Consider the following 8,671-nt stretch of genomic DNA (forward strand, 5'->3'; position numbering starts at 1 on the left):
AAACAGTACGTGAAACTGCTTAGAGGTTAAGCCCGATGAACCTGAATATCCATTATGGAAAATTCATCATTAAAATTTTAATATTTAAACAATATTATGATAATAGTGTGCATTTTTTCCATATAAGGACATTGTAATCTATTAACATACAAAATTTATCATAAAATATGGCTTATAGTTTATTCCAATTAAAATGCTTGCGTTTTAACACAGATTAAATGTCATTAATTTGATAAAGTGTTGATAGATTTATATGAATACAGTGCGTTAATTTTTCGGAATTATATAATGGCATAATTATCATTGATTTTTGTGTTTATTATAAGCATTTGTATGATTAACAATGCGAAAGATTCAGGATACCTTCGGGACCCGTCTTGAAACACGGACCAAGGAGTCTAACATATGTGCAAGTTATTGGGATATAAACCTAATAGCGTAATTAACTTGACTATTAATGGGATTAGTTTTTTAACTATTTATAGCTAATTAACACAATCCCGGGGCGTTCTATATAGTTATGTATAATGATATTTATATTATTTATGCCTCTAACTGGAACGTACCTTGAGCAGATATGCTGTGACCCGAAAGATGGTGAACTATACTTGATCAGGTTGAAGTCAGGGGAAACCCTGATGGAAGACCGAAACAGTTCTGACGTGCAAATCGATTGTCAGAATTGAGTATAGGGGCGAAAGACCAATCGAACCATCTAGTAGCTGGTTCCTTCCGAAGTTTCCCTCAGGATAGCTGGTGCATTTTAATGTTATATAAAATAATCTTATCTGGTAAAGCGAATGATTAGAGGCCTTAGGGTCGAAACGATCTTAACCTATTCTCAAACTTTAAATGGGTAAGAACCTTAACTTTCTTGATATGAAGTTTAAGGTTATGATATAATGTGCCCAGTGGGCCACTTTTGGTAAGCAGAACTGGCGCTGTGGGATGAACCAAACGTAATGTTACGGTGCCCAAATTAACAACTCATGCAGATACCATGAAAGGCGTTGGTTGCTTAAAACAGCAGGACGGTGATCATGGAAGTCGAAATCCGCTAAGGAGTGTGTAACAACTCACCTGCCGAAGCAACTAGCCCTTAAAATGGATGGCGCTTAAGTTGTATACCTATACATTACCGCTAAAGTAGATGATTTATGTTACTTGTAATATAAATTTTGAAACTTTAGTGAGTAGGAAGGTACAATGGTATGCGTAGAAGTGTTTGGCGTAAGCCTGCATGGAGCTGCCATTGGTACAGATCTTGGTGGTAGTAGCAAATAATCGAATGAGACCTTGGAGGACTGAAGTGGAGAAGGGTTTCGTGTGAACAGTGGTTGATCACGAGTTAGTCGGTCCTAAGTTCAAGGCGAAAGCCGAAAATTTTCAAGTAAAACCAAAAAGCGAATATATATATATACAAATAATGCCAATAATAATATACTTGAATAATTTTGAACGAAAGGGAATACGGTTCCAATTCCGTAACCTGTTGAGTATCCGTTTGTTATTAAATATGGGCCTCGTGCTCATCCTGGCAACAGGAACGACCATAAAGAAGCCGTCGAGAGATATCGGAAGAGTTTTCTTTTCTGTTTTATAGCCGTACTACCATGGAAGTCTTTCGCAGAGAGATATGGTAGATGGGCTAGAAGAGCATGACATATACTGTTGTGTCGATATTTTCTCCTCGGACCTTGAAAATTTATGGTGGGGACACGCAAACTTCTCAACAGGCCGTACCAATATCCGCAGCTGGTCTCCAAGGTGAAGAGTCTCTAGTCGATAGAATAATGTAGGTAAGGGAAGTCGGCAAATTAGATCCGTAACTTCGGGATAAGGATTGGCTCTGAAGATTGAGATAGTCGGGCTTGATTGGGAAACAATAACATGGTTTATGTGCTCGTTCTGGGTAAATAGAGTTTCTATCATTTATGGTGGTAACTTGTTCCCCGGATAGTTTAGTTTGTAGCCAATTGTGGAACTTTCTTGCTAAAATTTTTAAGAATACTAATTGGGTCAAACCAATTAGTTCTTATTAATTATAACGATTATCAATTAACAATCAATTCAGAACTGGCACGGACTTGGGGAATCCGACTGTCTAATTAAAACAAAGCATTGTGATGGCCCTAGCGGGTGTTGACACAATGTGATTTCTGCCCAGTGCTCTGAATGTCAAAGTGAAGAAATTCAAGTAAGCGCGGGTCAACGGCGGGAGTAACTATTAGGATATGCCGAAATCTCTTAAGGGAGGTGCCGTCAGGCATTATGCTTCGCATAATGAACCTAATTCTATGGTGCGGAAAATTACCACGCTCTATCCGACTAGCCAGAACCATCTTCATCCCGAAGATGGCGACGGCAAAACGACCGCAAGACTTTCGTCCAATATCGGTGCCTTCAGTCTTGGTAAGACAGTTAAATGCAATTTTAGCAACCCGATTGGCCTCATCAGTCAATTGGGACCCGAGTCAGCGGGGCTTCTTACCGACAGACGGATGTGCCGATAATGCGACGATAGTTGACTTAGTTCTGAGGAGTAGCCATAAAAGCTTTAGCTCTTGCTACATTGCCAATCTGGATGTAAGCAAGGCATTTGACTCTTTGTCTCATGCAGCTATTGTAAACACCCTAAAAGCTTATGGCGCACCGAAGGGCTTCGTTGACTACGTACAGCATTCGTACGAGGTTGGGGGTACCAGTCTCTGCGGAGAAGGTTGGTGTTCAGAGGAATTCGTCCCTGCTAGAGGAGTGAAGCAGGGCGACCCTTTGTCGCCTATTCTATTTAATCTGGTTATCGACAGGTTACTTAGAGCCTTTCCCAAAGAAATTGGTGCCAAGGTCGGTACTGCTATGACAAACGCGGCCGCGTTTGCTGACGATTTAGTCCTTTTTGCGGAAACTCGTTTAGGATTACAAACTTTGCTGGATAAGACAGTTGACTTTCTAGCCACTGTCGGTCTCCAACTTAATGCTGATAAGTGTTTTACTGTCGGTATTAAGGGTCAGCCGAAGCAGAAGTGTACTGTGTTAGACCCACAGAGCTTCCGTGTAGGCTTGAACGGATGTCCAGCATTGAAACGTATAGACGAGTGGAAGTATTTAGGTATTAAGTTTAATGCAAGCGGGAGAGTGAAATGCAATCCGGCGGAGGACGTAGGTCCAAAGCTACAAAGATTGTCCGAAGCTCCCCTAAAGCCTCAACAGAAGTTATTTGCCCTCCGAACCGTCCTCATCCCACAACTCTATCACAAGCTTACCCTTGGGAGTGTGACGATAGGCGCGTTACGGAAATTTGACAAATTAATACGATTCTATGTGCGTAAATGGTTAGGTTTACCACCGGATGTGCCGATAGCATTCGTTCATGCCCCCCCAAAATGTGGGGGACTCGGGATTCCATCATTGCGATGGATGGCACCGATGCTTCGCCTACGACGTTTGAGCAACATAAAATGGCCCCACTTCGACCAATCCGAAGTAGCCAGCTCTTTCATCGAAACCGAAATGCAGAAGGCCCGAGTTAGGTTGCTAGCTGAACAAAATGAATTGTTATCGCGTCCGGCAATAGAAAAGTTTTGGGCAGATAGATTGTACATGTCTGTTGATGGTAACGGTCTCCGTGAAGCGGGTCATTATGGCCCGCAACACGGATGGGTAAGTCAACCCACGCGTTTGCTAACAGGAAAGGAATACGTTGACGGTATTAAACTGCGGATAAATGCCCTACCCACAAAGTCTCGTACTACGAGGGGAAGGCACGAATTGGATCGACAGTGTCGTGCAGGATGTGATGCTCCCGAAACAACAAACCACATCATGCAAAAATGCTATCGCTCGCATGGGAGGCGAGTAGCTAGACACAACTGCGTAGTAAATCGAATCAAGCGGGGACTTGAGGAGAGAGGCTGCGTGGTCATTGTTGAACCAAGTCTGCAGGGAGAATCCGGCCTTCGTAAACCAGACCTGGTAGTAGTCCGACCAAATCACATTGATGTGATTGACGTTCAGGTTACGACAGACGGACACCCTTTGGATGATGCGCATCAACGCAAAATCCAAAAATACGATACACCGGACATACGAACGGAATTGCGGCGCAAGTTCGTAGGCGAATATGATATTGAGTTCCATTCTGCCACTATTAATTGGAGGGGGATCTGGAGTGGTCAATCGGTCAAACGGTTGATTGCGAAGGGTCTCCTTAGCAAATATGATAGCCATATCATAAGCATCCAAGTGATGCGAGGCAGTCTTAGCTGCTTCAGACAGTTTATGTATCTAAGTGGATACTCAAGAGATTATGTAGCTTGAAGTCGTTGGTACATATGAAATAACGCCTGCTGCCTCGGCAAAAAAAAAAGAAGGCATAAACATCGCTTAAGTAGTAATCATATAATATAAGGATGGTTTTAGTACGTAGGCATTGCAGAACCCTCAACGTGAAGAAGGTTCTAATAAAGCAGTGAATCGTGCATGCTAGACATTACCCGACCACACAAGGTGATGGCGGACCTAGTATCTTTCGAAGATTTCCATACCTTAGCGATCAAAAAAAAAAAAAAAAAAAATAGCCAAATGCCTCGTCATCTAATTAGTGACGCGCATGAATGGATTAACGAGATTCCTACTGTCCCTATCTACTATCTAGCGAAACCACAGCCAAGGGAACGGGCTTGGAATAATTAGCGGGGAAAGAAGACCCTTTTGAGCTTGACTCTAATCTGGCAGTGTAAGGAGACATAAGAGGTGTAGAATAAGTGGGAGATATTAGACCTCGGTTTGGTATCGCCAATGAAATACCACTACTCTTATTGTTTCCTTACTTACTTGATTAAATGGAACGTGTATCATTTCCTAGCCATTATACGGATATATTTATTATATCTTATGGTATTGGGTTTTGATGCAAGCTTCTTGATCAAAGTATCACGAGTTTGTTATATAATCGCAAACAAATTCTTTAATAAAACAGTGCATTTATGTATTTTTGATTTGAAAATTTGGTATAACTCCAATTACTCAGGTATGATCCAATTCAAGGACATTGCCAGGTAGGGAGTTTGACTGGGGCGGTACATCTCTCAAATAATAACGGAGGTGTCCCAAGGCCAGCTCAGTGCGGACAGAAACCACACATAGAGCAAAAGGGCAAATGCTGACTTGATCTCGGTGTTCAGTACACACAGGGACAGCAAAAGCTCGGCCTATCGATCCTTTTGGTTTAAAGAGTTTTTAACAAGAGGTGTCAGAAAAGTTACCATAGGGATAACTGGCTTGTGGCGGCCAAGCGTTCATAGCGACGTCGCTTTTTGATCCTTCGATGTCGGCTCTTCCTATCATTGTGAAGCAAAATTCACCAAGCGTTGGATTGTTCACCCATGCAAGGGAACGTGAGCTGGGTTTAGACCGTCGTGAGACAGGTTAGTTTTACCCTACTAATGACAAAACGTTGTTGCGACAGCATTCCTGCGTAGTACGAGAGGAACCGCAGGTACGGACCAATGGCACAATACTTGTTCGAGCGAACAGTGGTATGACGCTACGTCCGTTGGATTATGCCTGAACGCCTCTAAGGTCGTATCCGTGCTGGACTGCAATGATAAATAAGGGGCAATTTGCATTGTATGGCTTCTAAACCATTTAAAGTTTATATTCATTTATGAACGACAATGGATGTGATGCCAATGTAATTTGTAACATAGTAAATTGGGAGGATCTTCGATCACCTGATGCCGCGCTAGTTACATATAAAAACATTATTTAATACAATGACAAAGCCTAGAATCAATTGTAAACGACTTTTGTAACAGGCAAGGTGTTGTAAGTGGTTGAGCAGCTGCCATACTGCGATCCACTGAAGCTTATCCTTTGCTTGATGATTCGATAAACCAAAAAAATATATTATATATATTATAATATAAACAATTAGAATTATCATATATTTTTGATAATTTTATTGTATTATATTATATATATACATATATAATATATTTTAATTCTTTTTGTAGCCAAATGAGTCGTCATCTTATTATATTTAATAAGTTAGTGACGTGCATGAAATTATATCTAAGTTGATACGATTTCATGTATAAAGAGTGTAACTATGGAGTATCTATCTCTTACCGGTAGCCAAATGCATCGTCATCTTATTAGTGACGCGCATAAAATTAAATCAAAGTGTGATACAATTCAAGAAAAAAGAGTCTAACTATATGGAGTATCTTACGGTAGCCAAATGCATCGTCATCTTATTAGTGACGCGTATGAAAATATATCAAAGTGATGAAATTCAAGTAAAAAGAGTCTAACTATGATTATCTTAAGGTAGCCAAACGCATCGTCATCTAATAGTGACGCGCGCATGCATGATTAATATAATAAATCAAATTGACGGATGAAATTAAAGTGTAAGAGTCTGAACGTCAGACACATGTTCCTTTTATATGAAAATGTATAGAAATATATAGAAATGAATAGAAATCTATAGAAATTTATAGACATATAGAAATATATGAAACTATAAAGAAATGTATAGAAATGTATGGAAATCTATGGAAATCTATAGATATATAGAAATATATGGAAATATAAAAAAATGTATAGAAATGAATCGAAATCTATAGATATATAGAAATAATATGGAAATATAAAGAAATGTATGGAAATAAATAGAAGTCTATAGAAATGTATAGATATATAGAAGAAATATATGGAAATATAAAGAAATGTATGGAAATAAATAGAAATCTATAGAAATGTATAGATATATAGAAATATATGGAAATTAATAGAAATCTATAGAAATGTATAGATATAATATAGAAATATATGGAAATATAAGGAAATGCAAAACAATGGAAATCTATAGAAAACTATAGAAATATATTTGAATATAAAAGAAATATATGCATATATGAAGGAAATGTATAGAAATATATGAAATGAAATATAAATATATATATATATAGAAATCTATAGAAATCTATAGAAATCTATAGAAATCTATAGAAATCTATAGAAATCTATAGAAATCTATAGAAATCTATAGAAATCAACAAAAATATAACGAAATGTATAGAAATATATAGAAATATAAAGCAAATATAAAGCAAATCTATAGAAATATATTTGAATATATAGAAATATATGAGAATCTAAATGAAATGTATAAATTTCTATAAAAATTTATTGAAATATATGAAAAAATATATAGAAATGTAAAAAATGTATAGAAATGGTATAATATACCAATAAAACTATAAGTTATATCCATATTGTCACAAATAAATTGATAGAAACCATACGTTCGACGGTTTCTAGTACTGTAAATGACCCATTGATTGTCTTCGTGGTCAAAAACATATATAGGGGGTAGGCCGTGGCTGGCACCCTGAAGTAGTACTATTGCTCAAAATATATGATATCCATATGATTTTGTCAATATATGTTGGAAATAAATTAATTGTATAGATATATGAAAATATATATGAAAATGGTATAATATACCATATATATATATGAATTATATCTATATAGCCAAAAATAAATGTATAGAAATCTAAGGAAATCTATACAAATCTATACATATCCATAGAAAAATATAGAAATGAATAAACAAATATATAGAAATATATGGAAATATAAGGCAAATATATAGAAATCTATAGATATCTATAGAAAACTATGGAAATATATATGAAAATAAAGGAATATATGGAAATAATAAGGAAATATGAAGGAAATGTATAGAAATGTATAGAAATCCATAGAAATCTATAGAAAAACCATGCGTTCGTTGGTTTCTAGTACTGTAAATGACCCATCGAATGTCTTCGTGGTCAAAAACATATATAGGGGGTAGGCCGTGGCTGGCACCCTGAAGTAGTACTATTGCTCAAAACTTATGATATCCATATGATTTTGTCAATATATGTTGGAAATAAATTAATTGTATAGATATATAAAAATATATATGAAAATGGTATAATATACCATATATATATGAATTATATCTATATAGCCAAAAATAAATGTATAGAAATCTAAGGAAATCTATACAAATCTATACATATCCATAGAAAAATATAGAAATGAATAAACAAATATATAGAAATATATGGAAATATAAGGCAAATATATAGAAATCTATAGATATCTATAGAAAACTATGGAAATATATATGAAAATAAAGGAATATATGGAAATAATAAGGAAATATGAAGGAAATGTATAGAAATGTATAGAAATCCATAGAAATCTATAGAAAAACCATGCGTTCGTTGGTTTCTAGTACTGTAAATGACCCATCGAATGTCTTCGTGGTCAAAAACATATATAGGGGGGTAGGCCGTGGCTGGCACCCTGAAGTAGTACTATTGCTCAAAACTTATGATATCCATATGATTTTGTCAATATATGTTGGAAATAAATTAATTGTATAGATATATAAAAATATATATGAAAATGGTATAATATACCATATATATATAAATTATATCTATATAGCCAAAAATAAATGTATAGAAATCTAAGGAAATCTATACAAATCTATACATATCCATAGAAAAATATAGAAATGAATAAAAAAATATATAGAAATATATGGAAATAAAAGGCAAATATATAGAAATCTATAGATATCTATAGAAAACTATGGAAATATAGA

The 8,671-nt window shown here is 36.2% G+C and overlaps 1 non-coding gene across 1 annotated transcript in view; it reads left to right on the plus strand.

Moving 5' to 3' along the window:
* LOC123038149 overlaps positions 1 to 5,890 on the plus strand; it is a 6,295-nt gene extending 405 nt beyond the window's left edge. The window contains exon 1 of the ribosomal RNA XR_006417798.1: positions 1 to 5,890. This exon is cut by the window's left edge and continues 405 nt beyond it. This is a non-coding gene — a ribosomal RNA (large subunit ribosomal RNA).
* Positions 5,891 to 8,671: the final 2,781 nt, after the last annotated feature.

Source organism: Drosophila rhopaloa, unplaced genomic scaffold (genome assembly GCF_018152115.1).
Source record: "Drosophila rhopaloa isolate 14029-0021.01 unplaced genomic scaffold, ASM1815211v1 contig_105, whole genome shotgun sequence".
NCBI classification, from domain to species: domain Eukaryota; kingdom Metazoa; phylum Arthropoda; class Insecta; order Diptera; family Drosophilidae; genus Drosophila; species Drosophila rhopaloa.